We start from the raw sequence: 22,233 nt of genomic DNA on the forward strand, positions 1-22,233 counted from the left end.
TCTCTCTCACTTACCAACTTCACATTTCCCTGTATGGCCCCGGAAGATGACTGGTTAGCCAGAGACGGGTAAGATTCCTCAAGGGAGGAACAACCTAAGACAGGCACAGTCGCACGGGTTCATCAGGTGAGAAATTGGGGATCAACAGAGGTGAGGCTTAGAACCTCACCCCCCCATTCTGAGAGAAATCTTCTGCATATGTGGATGTTTTTTTGCCCTTGTCTAGCTTGGATTAACACATAGTCTACAGGCACATACCTGATCATCTACATTTGCTCTCTTACAACACTAAACTATGTTTTCTACCTTTATCTTGTATCTACCTACCACTTCAGCATTTTATTAAAAATAATAATAATAAAGAGAGAAATGTGGTATCCACATATAAATCATGTATAAAAACCAAATGAGTATTCATATTTGAACTGTTTATAGTTTATAATGCATGAGCGAAACCGAAAATTTCTGTGATGACTTCCCTTGTACTGTTCACTATGTAACTTATTCATTATGTAAGAATTTGTTCTCCATGTAAGAACTTGTTTGTTATGCCTCAGAAGATTGGAGACTGACGAAAATTAGGCTTGGGGTGGACGAATGATTGTGCATTGAGCATTGACTCCCCTATACAGAATTTTATTGTCATTAACAACCATTTGATCAATAAATATGAGTGATGCCCTCACAAAAAAAAAAAAAAAAAAAAGGGACAGACTTCCAATGGTAAAATAAATAAGTAACCGGGATGTAATGTATAGCATAAGGAATATAGTCAAGATATTGTAACAGCTTGGTAGGGTGATAGCTGGAACCTAGAATTATGTATATAAATGTTTTATCACTGTGTTGTACACTTGAAACTAATGTAATGTAATACTGTGCATCAACTACCCTTCAATAAAAAATAATTATCTAAAAAAAAAAAAAATATCTCAGAAAACAAAAATGAACAAGCATCATAATTTTCACAAAACTCCTAAGGAAGGGATAATGAAGTTGACTAGATCTCAGGAACACCATTCAAATATCAGCAAGTACTTACGCATATAGTTCCACCTTGCGGCCAGGAATCAGTCCTCTACTGCCAGCCTTGGCCTGCATACACAACACCTACTTATGAGAATACTGGATATTCTCCACAAAGGCTATTAATTACATGAGAAGCAGGGGCTTTCTTCAGTTGACTTATTTTCTTCTTTGATACTCTAATAACTAAGAGCTAATTTGTTGTGAACTTAAGTGCTTCATGTTTTCTTAGGGACATACAGTTTAACTAGTACCCGAAATTAGAACTTATTTTTTACCCAGATCATATGACAAGTACAAATTTATTTTATCTCCCACCAGCTATTTTAAACAAAACTTAGTCTTTACAGTTCTTACTTTCCCTATTCCAAGGCCAGATCAACATTCTAAGGAATTTTTCCATATGTTGTCTAATACCTAATTTTCTCATATTTGAAGATGATGATAAGTGTATATACCTTTTTGAAATGGAAAAATTGTGAATTGAATCAGAGATGCTTTAGCAGATTATCTATTGCTGCATAAATGCATCCTAAAGATTGGCTTAAAATAACAAAAATTCATTCTCTCTCACTGATGGTTCAGTAACTTAGGAGTGGATTTGTTGACATGTTCTAACTTTAAGTCCCTCGTGAGATAGTCACCTGGGATGCAGTCATCTGAAGAATTAATTGAGACTAGACAATCTTCTTCCAAGATGGATCACACATATCACATTGTTTACCAATTGGTAGTGGCTGACAGTAGGAGCCTCAACTTCTCTATGTACAGATCCCTCCCTAGGGCAGCTTGAGTGTCCTCATGACATGGTGTCTGACTTTTGTCTAAATCAAGCAATCCAAAGTCCAAGGCAGAGGTTTGCACGCTTTTTGTGACCTATCTGTAGAAGTCATATATCATCCCTTCTGCTATATTCTTTTGGGCACATAGGGCCAACCTTGATTTCATGTGGAAAGGTACCAAACAAGGGCAGAATTCCAGGAGGAGAATATCACTGGGACCATCTTAGAGGGCAACCACCACAGTTTATCCACTAGCCCCCTAATAATTCATGACTCTTTATATGCAAAAGCTCTTACCCTTCTCAAGACCCTAAAAAGTCCCATTTCATACACGTTCTGCTTCCAAGTGTAGATAAAACTTCAGGTCTGATTATTAGAGTATAACTACCTGAAAGCAGTTCCTTTCAATTTAAGACTTGTGACCTGAAAAGACAAGTTAGATTCTGTCTTACCCCCTCATATACCCATTATACAATCATAAAACAGATGACCTCTCCAGACTTTCACTCTCAAAAAGAGAAAAAGTGAGCACATAGCTGTCAACTGTTCCCTAACAATCCTGAAATTTGGCCAGGTACATGATGACAGTTCTTTATTTACATATAATCTCTGCTCCCTAGGAATAATCTCCTTGGCTCTTTGTTCTGTCCCTTAAATTCTCGATTCTGTGCTCTATGTCATTTTTACTCTTCTTTAAAAAGTAGCTGCTGTTTGCAACTGAGAAGTTTTTTCAACTTGTTCCTGCCCATAACAGTAAGGGAGTCCAGGTACCTGTTTTAATTTTGTGTTGTACCTGTCAATTTTAATTGAAGTCAAAGGTATTCTGACTCTAATCTTTTTAAAAACCTTGTGAGTCTCCTGTGAATCTTATTAGGGTTCACATCATTATAGAAATGCCACATGCACAAATCTCTTTGAGATCATTTTTCTTTTCTTATTACTACTCTGCAATGCTCATCTTTCTTCAAGTTTTCAGTAATGTTTTCTTCACTTTCAAGTAGTCTCCTGTAGCCTCCACAGGGAACTTCAGGCTTCTAATAGTCTCTTCAAGGTCATTTCAACTTCTGCCTGCTATTGGGTTCCAAAATTACTGCCACACATTCAGGTTTTTGTGTCAGCAGCACTTCTCTTCCCAGTACCACATCTGTATTACATATCTAATGCTGCATAAGAAATCACCCCAAAACACAGTGGCTTATACCAGTAATCATTCATTGACTCTCATGATTTCTGTAAGGTAGGTTTTCAAGAGTGACTCAGCTATGTATACTGGCTGTGGGGTCTCTCTTGAGGTTATGTTGCAATAATCGGTGGGCTTGACTTGGGTTAGAGAAGCCTCTTTCAAGGTTCACAGACATAGTTGGCATATTGGTGCTGGCTTGGCCAAGGGTCTCAGCTCCTGTTGGCATAGATCTCCCTGCAAGGTAGCTTGAGCATTCTCAAGTATGGTGTTTTGCCTCCTTCATAATAACATGTCCAGAAGACCCAGGCAAAAGCTGAAATGCCTTCCGTAAGCTAGTCTTGGGTGTCAAACACTATTGCTTTTGCTGAATTTCATTAATCACATATGACCAGTGATTCAACATGAGAGGGACTATATAATAACTAATTATTGAGGAGACTGGGGTCACTAGATATCAGAAATGTTCTTTCCACCTTGTACACTTTCTGTAATGTTTATTTCAAACCATAAAAAATGAGACAAATTTTAGGAGTTTTTGTTCAAGCCTCATATTATATACCTTTTCTTTTTTGCCAGCTTTGAGATAGATATAATTGACATACACCATTGTGTAATTTTAAGATATACAACTTGTTGATTTGCTACACATATATTGCAATATGTTACTGCTTCATCACATCACATAATTAATTTTTTTGTGGCAAGAACAAAATTTAAAATCTACTCTTCTTAGCAACTTTCAAAGTATATAATACAGTATTGTTAACTATAATCACAATGCTTGCATTCCCAGAACTTAGTAGCTATCAACTCAAACCTGTTAGAATGACTATCTTCAGAGAGAGAAGAGATAACATGTTGGCATGGATGCAAAGGAAAGGGCGCCCTTGTACATTGCTGGTAAGTTGATATAGCCACTATGACAAACAGCATGGAGGTTCCACAAAAAATTAGAATGGGAATATCAGATGATTCACTTCTAAATATATATATCCAAGGGACATCAAATCAGTACGTAAAAGAGATATCTGTTTTTTTACAGCACTATTCACAATAGTCAAGACATGGAAACAACCTAAGTGTCCATCAAAGGATGAATGGATAAAGAAGATGTAGTACATATAAACAATGGAATATTATTCAATCATGAGAAAGAAAGAAATCCTCTCATTTGGGACAACATGGATGGACCTTGAGGGTATTATGTTAAAATGAAATAAGACAAAAAGAAAAAGACAAATACTCTATAATATCACTTATATGTGGAATCTAATAAAGCCTAACAGAGAGTAGAATGGTGACTCCCAGGGACTGAGGGGTGGGGAAAATGGAGAGCTATTGGTCAAAGAGTACAAAACTTCCAAATAGTTGCTTTTCTTTATTGAGAAATCTGTATGCGCCAGATACCAAATTAGGCAATATACATCCACAACTGAATATTAAAATTTATCCTTTCAGAGTACATAAAACTTCATGTTATTAAGAAAGAAACTAGAACTCTGAGGAGTTGATTAAACTACCCAAAGTAAGGGAGGGGGTGTGCAAAATAGGTGGCAAAATAGGAATTGAAAATTGTTTTTTTTATTCTGAGGCCCTTTAAGTTTTTCATAATGACACAGAATGAGAAACACCAGTAAGAATTACAAGTCTAGTAGAAAGGAACAAACTGCCTTAAGAGAAGGTAACAAATTAACCCCATTATATACCACATATACTTGTGTGTGTGTGTGTGTGTGTGTGTGTGTGTGTGTGTGTGTGTGTGTATAGTTTTAAATAATGGATTATAATAACAAGTAATCAGCAATAGACTGCTCTGGTGTCTGTTCCTAATTTCAGTATTTATTTATTTTCAATAGTATAATCTCTCATAAAGAAGGATGAATAAAAAGGAAATTAATAAGAACATATTAAGCAGGACACAGAGCACCAATTTGTGTCTTTCTTTACCTCATTGAGAAAAATTATAATCTATTGTAAACTGACAGGTGTTTAATGCCAACATTCAAATTGCCAAAAATTTAATCAATCATAAGGAAGGTATATGCAAACTAGTGAGATTCCATTATTTAAATGACAACACCTTCTGTTCAATGTTGAGTCTTTGGGGTTTCACTTAATGATTTAAGCTTTTGTGAGATCTTTTGTCACAATGACTTAAAAAATGTGCTATTCTGAGTTCTTAGAAACCTGAGTATTTTTTTCTATTTTATTCATCTAAGTATTTTGTTCAACTAAGAATATTATATCACTGATTTCAAGGCATAGTTAAAGTTGATAGTACATAGAAATAATCTAAAATCATAAATATGTGAAAGTGCTGACTAGAGATATAATTGCAAAAAAGTTTTACTTTGTTAAATACTTCCTCCAAAACAGTCATTATTTCTCATTTATTTGCCTGAGTTTTGAAGAAGAAAACAGGAGGTATTAAATACCATTGAAACTGAGATTTTTAGAATAATTAACTATCAGAATTTTTCTGGTAATTTTCCAGGGAAAAGCTGAGACTACATAAAAAATTATTTCACTAGTCAGGATAATGATGAAGAATCAAGCATGTCTATTCTCTTTTTCATTTACATTGTGCATAAACTTTAGTCTAATGCAAGTATTTAGATTCTGCAAAGAAATCAAAATATGTGGATTTCAACCCTGAGATCCTGGTAAATAAGATAATGTTCAAGGTCTTCTGTCCATGGATTATTCCCCAGCCCCTACACAAATTCTGTATCAGTGAATGCCACTGATTTCCTCAGTTCAGAAGCCCAGAAGTCAATAAACTGCCTTCTTCCATTACCCCTGAACTTCAATCCTTCAATAAGTCTTATTAGTTCTATCTCTGCAATATATATTAATTCATCCAATTTTTATCTCTACTACCACACCTTGGTTTGACTTACTATAATTCCTCATCTATTCTACTCTTAACCAGTTGCTCTGATTTAATTCTCCTCCCAGTCCTCTACCATTCTCCATTCTCTGCAGAACAATTAGTGTTTTTAAGTAAATCAGATTATTAAATGGTTATGCTCAAAACAGTCCCATTGCTTCTATTGCACAAAAAACAAATTTAAAAATTTTAGTATGCTTGGCATGGACTGTCTCATCTCAAGTATTCTTTTGTGTCTGGCTCATAATAACCACATCATAAATATTGTTTAATGAATGTATTATGACTAAATATCAATTTCTAGTATACTACACAATTACTATTCTGTTAAAATTATTTTTTGCCTCTTTCATAGCAACAACAATGAAAAGCCCTGTGAGGAAAAAAAAAATTGGTAAGTGGGATTCTTAAATGCATCCCTAAAACCTGAAATGATCCCTAGACTAAATCTTCCAATATTGCTTTTCAGTTGGCCAATGGTAACTGCAGTAGCTTCCTTTATAAAATGAGAAAGTTGGAAAGACTGGGGATTTTCAAGGGTGCAAGGCTCTTCCTGCAATAGTTGTTCTGTAAGGCTTGGCAAGTCTGTGTGCATGTGTATGTGTGTGTGTGTGTGTGTGTGAGTGTCATGAGGGGTATGCCTCTGTTATTTAGAAAAAGGGTTCCAAGGATTCACATGATCTCAACAAATGTTGTATAAGAAGGCAGAATAGTCAGTGTCACAGAAAACGTGAGGACAGATACAGGACACAGTGATCCAACTGCTGGCTTTGAAGATGGATAATGGGGCCAAGGACGACGGAATGCAATCAGCCTCTAAGAAGTGTGCAAGGCAAGGAAAAAGATTGCTCACTAGAGCCTCCAGAAGAATACAGTCTTGTTAACATCTTGACTAGCCCAGTGAGAACCATTTTGGACTTCTGAACTATAGAATTCTGAGATAATAAATGCGTATTGTTTAAGGTCAATACCTTTGTGGTCATTTTTTATAGCAGCAATAAGAAACTAATACAAGCTCTCAAAGAAAAATTGCACTGGATAAAGATTATCAGTCAAGGAAGACTTTACTCCAAGCTATTGCAACATGGGAGAGACTAAATTCAATCTGTTGGAAGCACTGGTGAACTAGTGAAAAATTACTGGAGGACATTAGGGGAGAGGTTGGCTAGCAAGACTAGGCCATGTGTGCTCATTCATTTTTGTTTATAGAAATTAGACTCCTACTCTCCCACTGAACCTGTGAGAGAATCTGTTCTGATTATTACCTTTCAGAGGGATGCCTTCCAGGCACTTGGGATAGACATTCCAAAGTTATAAAACTAGCAAGAGGCTTCTGAGAAATGTGTCTACATTTCAGAGGTCCAGGAAAGAATTTGCAATCACAAGTTTTCTAAAGTAAACGCATGAAGAAAAGGGAGGTCAAGGGCCCATAGTCGAGAAGAAACCAGCCAAAAATTTAATCAAGCTCAGGAGAATGTTAAGCCATCTTGGTCTGGGGGCACTAAAAATATTTGTTTAAAAATAGATGTTAGGTCTGATAGAACTTAAAATTCCTCAACTAGATAAATTATAAATGCTGCTTTCAGTTTTTATAATTAGGTATCTCAGAACACTGAACAGTCAATATGCTGTTTTGATAAATTGGCTATAAATAGTTGTCATCATTTTGCTATTATCAGCATCTGTGTAGAATCCCACCTTTCCTACAGAGACTTCTCTGATTTTCAAGTCCTTTTATTTCTCTCACCAAATACCTATAATCAAATGCTGCCTTATAACATTTTGCATATAGGATGTCATACTTCCAATATAGTATGTTCTCACAAATATATGTTCATTGCTTACCTAATCTCTCTTGAATTTTATTAATTTAGGTAGAATGAAATTTTTGAGGAATTATTTTTAAATTAGTTAGTAGAAAAGCATAAGTAACTCTATACTATGGTAAAAACTTACACATTTAAGGCAAATCCTAATTTGTTGGGTATCTTATTAAAATGACCATATTGTAGGGATAAGGACTGAAATGAGAATATAAACATGTTAAAACACAGAATTACATACACCAAATACTTTGATTAATTTAATAGCTACCAAAATCATGCACAGTTGTTATGAATCAGTTAAGTTCATGGTCCCTTAGAAACCTCTGCCACAATGGAAACATTCTGCATCTTCACTGTCCAATACTCTAGCCACTAGCCATATGGGACTATTTGGTACCTGACAATTGGTTAATAAGTTTGAGGAACTGAATTTTTGCTTTTATTTCATTTTGATTCATTTGGTTTGTGACTACCATATTAGGAAGCTCACCACTTGAATCACTGAGTTCTTCTAATTATTTTTAACCATTGTCACCAAGCTGAATATTTAAAGGAATCCCACACTATCTGTTACATAAAATAATAAACATATAATTATCAAAAATATTGAAACACTATTATGTATTTTTTTAAAAAGAGTCACTAAAACAACTAAAATCAAGCAAAATTTCAGAAAATTAGTATTTTATTTTGTGTTTAAAGGATATGTAAAAATGTGAAATCCAAGGGAAAGATATAAATTTCACTATTTTCCCATGGATGTCCTATTAAACTAGGATCAAAATAAAAATAAACATACTTGCCAGATGAAGAGTTATACTATTTTGGCTTGTGTTTACTTCGTGTTCCCTTAAATGATTACAGTAGCCAAATATCATGTTGTGTTTGTAAACATGATTTCTGAATTTTACATCTAAGAGTATAATGAGAACCAAAAGTTAGATGTCAACTTCACTCTATAAACTCTTAACACTTCCCACAAGGCTCTACTTCTATTCTGACAATGGACCATATTTTTGGTGTCCTGTAGACTGCATTCAACTAGTTTAAAATTTTCTCATTCCTTGCTGCCCTGATTTTTGCACCTCAGTTTATAATTCATTGATTTTAATTAGCCTCAAATAACACACACAATCCAGCTGTCAGAGCCAAGAACTGAGTGACAGCTGGGGAGACAAAAGACAGTACAGCAGAGCTTTAAAAGGAATGGTACGACACATGAGGAGCTCTTTCGGACAGAGAAAATTTATGTTATAGAACATTACAGTCGTACTTTCTTTAAATCAAGAAAGCTCTCCATGATCAAATCTCACATGTAATCATTTGGCTGCTCTGGAAAATAAAGGCAGCACTGTCTGCTGACCACAGCATGTTAAGTGTTATAAAAATAATTACACAAAATAGCTGAATCTCTTTTCAGGTCATTATCTGCAAAGACACAATGAAAATAAAACAATTAGGAATTCTAAATATTATATATACTCTATCCTTTGAATCACTTACAGTTTCTATAATCTTGTGTGACAGACTTCAAACCATAACTCTATCACTGATTTTTACAATTTTAAGAGATGCAAAAAAGCTAAGTAACTGTCTCAAATTCAAAGAGATATTTAATAACAAACCTAGAATTTTAATTTAGAATACCACTACCATTTACCAAAGAAGTCAACTTTTCAGGTTTGAGTTTTAGAAGGGTATGACCAAAACCAGGTTAAAGAAAATATGAAAAATTATTTTTACATACAAAATTCAGAAAATTCCATTTTGGTCCACACAGCAAACTGTGGACTCTGATTTTCTTTCCATGAACTAATAATTAGTTCTTCTTGCCTTTGCAACAATCATCTTCTATAGCAAAATACTCTGCTGCATGGGCAATAGTATATCACTGAGGAACTTTTCTGTCCACAGGGGAACTATTTTCATTTTTACTTTGCTATGTAGAAGATGTCCATATACAATCTACTTTCAATAAGAGGAATTATAACACAAGGTATATAGCATAACATGAATATTAAGAGCTCAGGCTGTCAGGAGTCAAACCATGGCTTTGCCATTTATTACACACATGACCTTAGACAAGTTACTTGACCTTTCTGTGCTTCCATTTCCTCATCTGCAATAAAACAACAGGACAATATTACTTTTGGAGCTAGGAAGACTTAGCTAGTTTATGTATGTGTAATACATAAACTATAATAGCTCTATAATACAGACACATACACAATTATTGTCACTACTACAAAGGAGAACAGAGTTCCAATCTACTTTCATCTCAATTATTAATGAAAATACCTTTGAAAAATAGTTATGAGCATTTTCTCATGTTACTTTTTTTCTGTCTTCCACCTCCCTCAGAAGTGATTATAAAAGTGTATAGAAGATAGAAATCCCCTAAGCATTTTACATGCATTATACAATTTGATTTACTTTAATTCTCTCAATAATCTTTAACATATATTATCTCCCTTTTCCAAGTATGAATACTGAGTCTCATAAAATCCAAAGGACTTAGTGAAAAGCATATGGTTTTATATGCTTTTCAGGTTGCCTTTGCCCAGTGGACATGAATCTTCAAGGGACTATTTTCAAGGATAACTTAAGTTTCCTCAGCTGAAGAGGGTAATGTCTGGTTGGCCCTTTCTTATATCAGAATGAGAGAAGGTAAAGGTAAGGATTTTTTAAAAATCTAGATGCATGATTCAGTGTGAAATTTTCAAATACACTGATACATGCTAATGTCCTATTTTAGCACGGAATGAAAATGAAGTCTATACTGAAACACTTGGTGCCAGATTATAATTCAAAAATCTTATTTTTTTCAGATTGCATAAATGAAATGCAAGGCAAAAACATAATCTATACATTCTCAAAATTATCTAGGGAAGTACCTCTTTAACAAACATACTGATATTTCTGCCCTGAAGATAAATTGCATAAAGACAATGCATATCCTCCTGTCAGTTCAGCTCACAGTTTGCAGTCACATGCGTTATCACACAATGCCAGGAAGAAGAAAAAAAAACCCTCATTTTTCAGAGCTTTTGGAATTTTGAATTGTAGATGGGCTGTCAGACTTGTTTTTATTCACCATGATTATTTAATTGATTTTCTAGTAGAGTGCTCTCTGAATAGATCGTCAGCCCTTCATTTTATCCTTCCATCCTTATACTTTGCTTATGATTCAGAGCTACACATCATGGCCTTACAATTCTCAATACTCTTAACAATATGCTGCTAACTGTTCTGGTCTCAGGAACCACAGTCCTGGAAACCAGCTAGTGCAGACACGGGAACCATTAAACAGTAAGCACATGATCTCTGACAGAGGAGTCACGATTACAGTCTCACTGCTGGCATTTTTTCCAGCCCTTATACCTGAAATAACATGTTGAGATGTAAAACTTACGCCCTCAGTCAGTCCTTTTAAAACTGCATCTATTTACCTTTTTGTACTTGTGAATGCCTTCAATAGTGTGGCAATATAGGCTCCTATATGTTTTCCTAAGGCAAGTGTCCTTACCATAAATCAGATTGTGTCTGATCACCAAAAAAGTGATCAGCAATGGTTACTATGATTTTTTATCTAAATGAAGATCTGACCCAGAAGTAGGTTAATGTTTCACCCTCCTAATTCTATACATGAGGCCAAAAAGATACAATCGGAAAATGCTCTCCACATCCATCGATTCCCTGAAGTTTCCTCTTGTTCTTTTCTCAGTCCTGGACATGGTCTATGGCCGTGCAGTTGGGAGAGGATCAGTGAACAAAAAGGCAAGATGTGGCTGCAGCTCGATCAACATCCACCCACTGTGCCTAAAGAGCACCCAGTGGTGCACATCGTTCATTTGGTGAGATAACTTCCTCCCACACTCTGTGTGAAGTCATGCCAAGTTTTTCCTAGGGCATGTTTTTAACGCCAATCTCCTGTCTTTTGTGAGGAGGAGAAAGAAAATTAGGCTATGTTAACAATCTCATAATACATACTCAGATATAATGTACGTGAATAGTGGAATAAAAAGTTCTTCCCCAGAAAAGTTCTATCTTGGCAGTTTTCTTTCAAGTGCTTCATGGAATTCCTCCTTAAATATAACCTAGGTTAACACTGGTGTCTCATCTTCTGCCAACAGAAATTCAGAGCAGTTGTAATGGGAACTGAAGGAGCAAATGCTCAGTGTGTCTTCAGCCCCCCACTGAGAAGATCCAAGCACAGAAAGACTTTTGCAGTCAAGGTGGGGTTCACACTCTGATCAGTACCAGGGAGGTGTTAAATAAGATGCAAATGGGTCCCAAGAAAGCTTTTAATCAGTGTGATTATGATTCACAGGCAAAATCACTGGATGTACAGCTCTAGAGCTGAACAATTAAACTGAATACTGAAAGCTTCAAGAAATCACAGGGAGTATTTGATTCATATGGGATCAGAAATGCACACATTTTATCACTCAATAAAAATTTAAAACACCTCTCAAACTCAGATACTTTCCAAGGTTTAGGGACCATGTCCACCCCCATGTTTTATAGTAAATTGAGTTCTATCACTGGCAGCTCAATAAATAACAACAAAAAATTTTCCTACATGAAGAATATTACAAAAATATTTTTTTATTTACCCTTGAACACATAAATCCCATATTATACAGCTACTTTTTTTAAACCCTCAGTCAGCACTAAAAGAGATATGACAAGAAAGAGTTCACACAACAATTTCCTGGAGAATTGTTTATTGTAAGACACATTCTTGGACCATGTAAAGAATCAACTTATCTAAATATTTCTTTCTGCCCTAAATTAAGCTTTGGAGGTCTCAGTAAGAAAGTATGCTTGAAAATAAATGAATTTAAGTAACTTAATGCAACTTAAAGCTACCTTGTGTTATCCATCAAGTAAAAACACACTACATATATTTATTTAATAGCACCTTATTTTAACAATAAATCTGACATCCCTTACTAAATGATTTTTCTGAAGTGCTAAAATGTAGCATTTCCATAAGTAGTTGGCTCCCATTAGGTCCTATCAGAAATCACTTACAAGAAATGAAGGGGCTAAAACACAAGTTCTATGAAGAGAATGAGAAGCTTATAAGGTTCCTCCAGATGTGTGTAGTAAGCTCCAGTAACATCTGTTATGGTAAACCAAATGATTTGCTCAAATGCTGGAGCCAAGAGTGAAGCCAGCCTCTCTCAAAACAAATGGATCTTCAATGGAAATAGGAGCTGTTGGGAAGAGGAAAGAATGATGGATGCTAGGACAGTGAGCAAAGGAGGCGGGCGCTTCACCTCCTTGATGGCACACCCACCATCCCATCCTGCTTCCCAGACTTACACTTAATAATAAACACATGCTTAAAACATACTGGCTCCCTCTCTGATTTACATGTTTTAAATAAGCTCTGAATATAGTATTTTTGGGTGATGGCAGTCCTATCATTTCTGCATTGAGCTCTTGATAAGCTAGTAAACTATGGATAAATGATAAGTTATTAAATTCCAATATATTCTAATACTGCCCAATAAAAATTCTTGATTATGAGCAAAATAGGAAAAAACACACAGTGTTGTACATCAGTAACTATTGTGTGTACATCAGATACCATCTCTTCCCAGACAGAAGGCATAAACAAATACTGCTCTGGAAATAGAATAGAATCCTTGAATGGCCAGTTTGGAAGTATTGTCTCCAACTTTAGTGAGGGTCTCCTATATGCATTTTCTCCATGGACCCTGATTCCACCAATTCTGAGACAAGCTTTTGTCAATTTCATTCCATGTGGACACAAGCGATGGCCATCTGAGAGGCTATCATACTGAGGCCATACTTTTTGAGCTTCCCAGTTGTGTTAGTACAAGTTTGGGTGCCTAAGAAATACACAACTGAGAAGTCAGGGGTTGTTAGGGACCAGGTCTGGGTTTCTTTATAAACATATTACCTTTAAAATCACAGCTAACTCTAGGGCTATTTATATTTGGCCAATTCTATGTCCCAGTAGTGAGAACCAGAGAACATATTTAATCAGTCCTTAAGCCTAGACCTAGAAGTGGAGGATTGTCTTTGCTAGTAGTTAGTATTTGATCTTCTGTGCTATGGTCATGTCATCCACTGGGTTCTTTTTTTAAAGAGGTATGCTTCTTAGAGAAATTTGAAGTAGAGATTGGGCTGGTAAAATACGCATATTTATATCCTTGTCCTAAGCCTCTATTTTGGTTTTACTGCCACAATGTGAGCAGTTAGCTAGTTTATCATGCTAGGAATTCTTAGGATAATCCCCTTGTAGAAACCAGTGGAGTCACTTTTAGTCCCCTGTACTGTCTCCCATTTCCTTGGTAATACTATCTTCACCTCATGTAGGAAATTAAGCTTTTCTAGCCATTCAAGTACCTAAGTTACCAGAGTCAGTAAATTTGAATTGTAGACCAAAAGCAGAAGAGCAACTTTTAGCAAAACTTTTTCTCCCACTTCCGGTCTTTAGAGAACAGTCACAAAAAAAGCTTGGCCCTTTCGTGGAGATTCCAGCATTACATCTCTTTTTGACTCACTTTCTGTAATTTTGGAGCCTCAATAGGCACATGATCTGAGGTCCACAATAAAAGAAAAGTTCCTTAACCATATGTTGAGCAATTCAAAAACAAACATCCTCAGTTTCTGACCCATCATATCCTAACAGAATTTAGGCAATCTAATATTTCAGAGCCTGTTACTTGTGAAGCTCCATTCTTGGTACCAAATATGGTATCAGTTACATACATTTGATTAAACATAACCAAAAATACCAAACCAAACTATCAAAGAATTCAAGGAAACAATCATCCCACATGACTGAAAAATGTGTTAGGTTTAGTATTCAGTTTGTAAGAACTCTGTAACTGTGTGTGTGTGTGTGTGTGTGTGTGTGTGTGTATCTGTGTGTGACTACTTTAGCCCTGTCCTCTTCATAAGTCACATTCATCCTCAGATCATAATATGATAAATATCCTTAGATATTCATCCTCAGATATTCAAAATAAATACAGCACTTCTAATCTTAAAGGTCCACAAAACACTGTCCTGTTCAGATAAAGGACCTATACCCTACAATTCACACCAAAAGTCCTAATATATTAACCATATTGGACTTATTAGATCAAAGGGTATCCAGTGATGATTCAAGTTATTTTCTGCACTTCACCTGTGGAAGAAGGAACAGTGCCATATTTCTTATAAATGATGCATTTGCAACATACAACCTGGGCTATTAGAAGGAAAGAGAGAAAGCTATTGGATACATTCCTATTTTTTTGCTGCAGTTCAATAAATATGGATAGAAAAAATATAGATATACTGGACAAATTATCAAAGTTACATTGAAATGAAATTCATGTTATACCATTCAAAATGTTAAGTCCTTTTTCAAAATATTCCATTCTCAAAAAAAAAAAAAGAGTTTTTAGAGTAATACTTAAATATAAGGTTTGGATTCCCTCAAAGGGCACTCCAGAAACTTATTTTTGTAAATGATTTTATGGAAGAAAAACTGTGCTTACTAGCTACCCAAGGCATTTCTCTTTAAGAGGCATTATTAGTTAATTCCATGCAAGTGTATATAGATAATCACATAAAGTTGGAAGAAATATTAGATCGTACACTCCTATTGCTTGAATTTTGAAGATCTTATAGTGATTTATGGTTTCTGACATTTGCATAATTTCATTCCTTAAGTAAATATGTAAGCTCCTTGCTAAAAGTTCCAACCACATTGAGCCCCACACTTGCTAAGCATCACATGTGATTTTCCCTACAGACAGACTCTCTCAGAGAGGGTTTTCATCAATAACTGTGCAAAGAAACTGAAGTCAGGCTAACACAGATACTCCTCTCATTTTCTCCTCTCAAAACACTCATTAGAATTGTAACAATATGTCTCTTGTTGCATGTGTGAATTTATTTTTCTTGAATTTATGTCTAGATACAACACTTTTGATTCATAAGGTATGCATATGTCCCGACTTAGTAGATAAAACTAAATTATTGTCCAAGTGGCTATACCATTTTACACATCCATCAGAAAAGTGTGAGACATCTAGTTATTCACTATAGCCAATTTGGTATTATCATCCCAGCCATACTGCTATGTCTTTGAGACATTAGGAAGGGATTTTTGCCCAAGTTTCCATTTGTTCATTTTTATAATGAGCATATGGAGAGGGTGTTATGTGAAAATAGTTTGCAATATCTGGCACCAAAAATAAAGAATAAAATTAGCTGTAATTATAACAGAATTCTGAATAAAGTAGATAAAATATCATACCCAAATATTCCCTGTTCAGTGATGGGTCTTTTATTTTATGATGTTTAACTGTTAATAGATTAATTTACATTCTCTTCAGTGTCATAATGAAGAAGTAATGATATCTTTTTTAATTGGAAAAACAAATGCATTTTGAAATGGAGGCCTCACCTAGTCACAGCAAGAATTATTCACACAGGGTACCTCTCCAATAGCCAAAAAAGCCATTATCCCTAACATCTTTATTGGAAATAGAACAAGAGAGCACACTCATGTAGACTGGGCCTTGAAGATCTGAAAATATTTTACAGTAGTGTGTCAGAGAAACCTTTCCTGTTGGAAAAACAAAGCACTGTGAATGAATGTTGAGACAGTTGGTGTTCAGACAATTGCAGAACAGATGGAATTACGGTCGAATTGGAAAACAGAGTTTGAGTGCATTCATAAATGCCTATCAAAAGAACACCATTTCCCTCACCTGCAGGTTTTTTCCTGTAAAGAGAAGCAGCATTCTTCACTTCAGACATTTCACTCCAAACCCTCAAGAAAACAAGCTGTGAGAACCATGTCCACACAGGAATCACAATTTTTTTTGAACCAGTCATGTTATTTTTTTAAAATTACAAGTCCATCTTGCAAAAAAACACAATTTTCTCTATCATTTCACTGTGTTGGTTTCACTGCCTAATTCCTATAAGCAAGTCCTTTTTGAGCTCTTTCAGCCCTTGGCAGTATGAATACTTGAATAACATGAAATCAGTGAGAACACAAGAAAAAGGCTCCGGGGATGATTCACTCACTCCTTCTGTCTTTTCCGGCAGGTGAAGCTGTTTGCTCTCAGGCTGCTGGATAGTGTCTGCTTGTTTCAATTAATCTTTTCCTTGTACAAGCTGTTAGCTCCACTAGAGTAGAAACTCCCAATTTAAGGGGATACTTGCCTAATTGAGGAGATAACAACAGAATGTTATGTGTGGTTAAGAGTTCAATTGAACTTAACGATGAAGAAAGTTAGACTAAGTTCACAGTGTAATTGGTACATCTTCCACCCAGCCTAGAAGTGTCTAAGTCCCATGTTAAAGAATGTTTTGTGATTCAGCACAATATCTGTTGTAAGCCAATGATGACTAAAAATTCCCTGAACCAAAATTTGAAACACACCATTTCAACATTACCGGCATCATTCATATCACTGCCTATTAGAATCTCATGGCCTGAAAAGTCTGAGAAAGCATAGAGTAATTCTTAAGTTGCAATTTCACCTCAATCACCGCACACTGTAAAGAATTTATATCCCAAGATAAATGTGTTAGTTTCTTCTTTTGCTTAATTCAAAACACAGTTGTCCACCTTCTTAGACCCTCAAATACACTGAAATCAATGTGAGGTTGTTAATGTTATAAACATGAATATGAAAACATAATTTAGAAACTGTGTCATTACCTTTCAAAAGCGTATTTCTAGGTTAAATATGAAATGAGTATATATTTCTAGGTTATATGAGTATGAAAGGAACTAATGTGAATTTGAGTAATAGTTAAAAAGTCAGGATCCAACTTTTTCACAGCTTCTTATAGATGTGTGATACTCAAAAATCTCCAAAACATTCTAAGTCTTGATTTCCAAATTACTACAGTGATGTCCATTTCATTAGTGTCAAAGTGTTGCTTTAAAAATGAAATGTTTTTTAAAGTACAGCCACATATAAAATGTGAATGTACGTGCATCTTTCAAATGTAAATTGTGGTGTCTATTAAACACACACTCACACATATCTTTAACAGATTTGAAGCACTATACAAATTTCAGTATATGAAATTTTCCATCAACATGAGATAATTCAAATACAATTATGTTTTCCAGTTTGGACAGAATTTTAATATAAGCCACTGTAACCACATATGTACAATACTCCTATTATGTAGATAATGTACATTACATATATGTGTACTTCAAATATATAGCAATTGTCTTCTGAATCATAACTACATATTTACTTTAAGCATTATTTAATTCACAATAATTTTATTTCATGGTGAAGAACACATGAAAATATTTGTTTTTTTCCCCAAACATTAATTTGAATATATTCCTTCTATTTGGAAAAAAAAGTGGCGGGATTGGTAGTGGAAATTTGTCTGAGTAACTTACTCTGCAAAGATAAAACTCAGTTGTTAGAGAACGCCTGATAAATTAAAAGCTAATTTTATATGCACACATTTTGGCAGATCACAGAACTCAAACAATTGTTTTAAGGAGGCAGGGAAGCTATTCTGGGACTTCCTTGTGGGCAAGGCTACTTTTCTTTGCCGTATCTTCATGCCTCTTCCACAGCCCTCTATACATCAAGGCACTCATATTTGTTGAAGTAAACTAGTGTAAATTCAGTTCTTAACAGAAGGCAAATGTAATCATCACCTTCTTAAAAAGTCTTTGTGTCTCATTTGTAAATATTAATTCACTGTTCTTGGTTATTCGTCATCGACCGCCCCTGCCAGATCCAGGACAGGAACCACACCTCATTTGTTCACCAACACAATACTAGTGGCCAGTACAATGAAAAATTTGTTATTGATGAATAAAGGAATTTACAGTTCACTTTTAATTGGTCGACACGACCACACAACATTGAAATTATTCTCTAGAACTAAAGCTTTGTTTCTCAAGGGGAGGAAAAAAAACTGTCTCGAAGAATCAGACTTTTCTTTAGAAATTCAATGTGTGGTATCCTGTTATTCTTGATTTACTAAGCTCTTTGAAACTTCTGGCTTTTATAAGTAAAAATTGAGTTTGATTTCTAAATGTGAAGCTACAACCAGAATTCTTCATAAATGAAAAAGGTTGTCACTTTATATGTTACCAATGAATATAAGTATACTAATAGCCAAAGCTTTCTTTAGAAACAAAAGGAAATATATTTTACTGCTGCTGAAAAATATCTTCACAAAATCAATCTAAAGCCACTGAAAAGGAAGAGATCAGTAGGTCATGACCAGTATGCTTTCTCTAAAGAAACTTTCTGTTGGCATCAGAAAAAAAAATGGAAACTTTAAAAAGAGGTGGAAAGGTGAAAAATACATTTGGGAGTGAAAGGAATTTAAATTAAACAGGGCTGTGGAATAGCGTTTCTGTCTGGTTCTTATCATTTGGGGAAAATAGTGAGGGTGCTGGTGAGTGTGCATCTAGAATAACGTCTGGTCACATTAACACCTGAAGACCTTCCCTTTCCACAGTGGATCACATGTCCCACCTGCTCAGCTGTACAGTCCCTATGTGACTTCTATATGAGCAAGCTTCTATAAGCTTGTTTCCCTACCCACCAAGTGCTGGTCTAATTCCTAAAGTTATGTGCCTCTCTTCCAGCTCCTCTCATGGTCCTGCTTCAGAACAATCAAGTTTTAGGGTCTGGAAGTATTCTACCAGAATACAAATAAATAGCAAAAAAATATATCTTTATATAAGTAATATGAAGTAAAAAAAGTTTTATTAGTTAAAAATACAGTTCTAAAATAAACATATGTAGTTCCAGGTCTACCCTTAGTAATTTAAACTTAGACCTTTAAACCATTCTATGACTAAATATCATGATCTGTTAAATTATTGATTTTAAATCTCTAATTTTTCCTCACGATTCCATAAAAGGACAAATAAGCAAAAATAAGTTTGTAATATAGCCTCTGACTTGTTATCTACTGAAATGCATCAACTCTAGGAAATTAGAGAAAGAAATGCAAATATGAATATTATTAATACAATTATATTTTCAATATAAATACAAATCACATATAAATAAATATAAATCATACCAATGTCTCATACTACTTTAATTACTTGAATCAAGATAATTTATATTTAACAACTATTTTATATATACAGTAATATTGTGCACAATTATCCTCTTGTGTTTTGAAAAATCTCCATTTAAAATAAGATATTTGTTCCTATTTGTTTCAGCTTTCAATAAAAATAGATAGGTATAGACATGTACATACCCACGTATAGATATGATACATAAAGATGTATACAGATACATACATCATAAAAGATGTATAAAAGATGTGAAAGAAATAGGACATGATTTCAACATACGTTACTTCTATACAATATGATTAGGAGTGAATTTTCCTTAATCTCCACTCTTTTCTACACTTTGAAAATTCACTAAATGATATGAATTATTTTGATAACAGGAAAGCAAAGAGTGGAAAAAAGATAAATTGACCAATATGGCTATATATTAGAGATGAAATTTCTCTAGCAAAAATTTATTTATGTATAGGACATTTTCCTACGTGGGTCCAAAATAATTATAACTCTATTAAAGAAAATACAACTTGGCAGATGGCTAGTTTAGTGCCATATAAAACTGGTTTTCAGAAGCAAATACATCAAAAATTATTCTTCTTTCCAGTGCATATCTTCCTTTCAATGCCATTCCATGTACATCAAGCAGAGTTGTAAACCTTAAATGCTTCTGGGGCCATGTAGGCTTCGTAAAGGCAGGCAACAACTGGGTTAACACAAACAGGAATTGTAGGAACTCTGGAAAACAGAAGAATGCATGACCTGCCTAAAGATTTTTTTTTAATTGTGAACACTTCACTAGCTAAAGGAAAAATGCCCATAGGCAGAATTCAGATCATAGGATAAAATTTTAATCAGTAATTATACACTAAACTTCTTTCCTTAGCAAGAGATAAGGGAAATAAAAATGCAGTATACAGGAAAACTTACCATTAAAATAACGCAAAATTAGCCAAAATGGAGAAAACTAAATAGCAGAGTATTCAAAAAATGTACTAGGGGTCAAAAGCAGGGATGTCACACATCCACATATCCTGGCAAATATATATACTAGTTACACAAACCTTAATTGTAGGAGTGTGAGGTAAGAATATAAACCATGATCATTTGCTTAAATTTGATAAACATATTTTCCAGAATTACATAAACATTGAAACCAAATAAGATTTTTTTTAGCCCTACTTGGCTGCTGGCATTGAGTTCATTCAATGTGTTATTAGTCTCATCTGTCTAACACAAGCAACACTAGCCATGATAAGAAATCTACACAGAGGTTGTAATCCACATGTTTCTAGGGTTTTGTTAAATTAACCCACCCCTCCCTCAATCTTTGTCAGGTTGATCTAGGTTCCCCTTCAGAATCTCAATTACCCACTGAGTCTGATAACTGAACGCAGAACCACTTGGCTATATCCCTGGCCTCGCACTCAGTCTATCCCAGGCTTGACATAGAAGACTGGATCCTCTTCTCCATGCCCCTAAGTGCTAGCTACCATTCTGCAACTAGAGGCCTGGCCATATGGAACCAATATACTTGCCTTGACTGATGTTAACACTGCCCACTTTATATTCTTATACAGATGAACTCCATCCACTGCATTGGATCTCTTTCTTCAACATTGGCTCAAATCAAATCTGAATGTAACACACCTATTGGGACACTAAATGCTTATTCCTAGCATGCTCTGAGATACCAGTCCCTAGGTGGGTAGTCCTTAGACACAGCCCAGACAATTCTGGCTTCCAGTACCCCTCTCCTTATTCCACATTTATATATCACCAATGACCCAGAATTCTTTAGTGATGAGGCATTTTGAACTGTGCCACTAAATGGGCTTTTGCACAAGAAAAATTAACAGAATTCTAATAATAACTATCATCTCCATATTACAGATTCATTTGAAGTCAGTAGATTCTTATTAATGACAAAATTCCTTTTGACTATATAAGATTCCCAAACATCTAGGAAAAATAATGAAAAGAAAGCTATCCTTATTTTCTGCTTGACAGAGTTCAGTCAAACACTGCAGATTGGAAGTGGCTTAATTTTTCCTTTGATCCCAGGAGTGAAGAGGAGAAATTATCTGTAGTGAAAATTGTCATATTCTGACAGCTATAAAATGGGAAAGAATGAACACAGCGAAAAGGCTGTACAAATAGTATTTTAGGTCTATAGAGTAACAGTTGAAATAGTCTCCATAGGCATGACATAAAAATTATATGCATTGCCATGATTATGCACATAATAATACAATTTTTTGCAAGAAAAAAAATTAAAGATATTCAAAGGAAATAATAAATCTAGGGTTAGGAATCACATGATTCCCACAGAAAAGATTTTAAAATGGCTTTGTTATACTACAATAATAAGTGAACCTGAGTCAAATCTTTCAAAATGTATCATTAAGTGAATCAAAATTGAGAACCATGTTAACATATAAAATGTTTATTCCTTA

Source organism: Manis pentadactyla, chromosome 5, assembly GCF_030020395.1.
Source record: "Manis pentadactyla isolate mManPen7 chromosome 5, mManPen7.hap1, whole genome shotgun sequence".
Lineage (NCBI taxonomy): Eukaryota > Metazoa > Chordata > Mammalia > Pholidota > Manidae > Manis > Manis pentadactyla.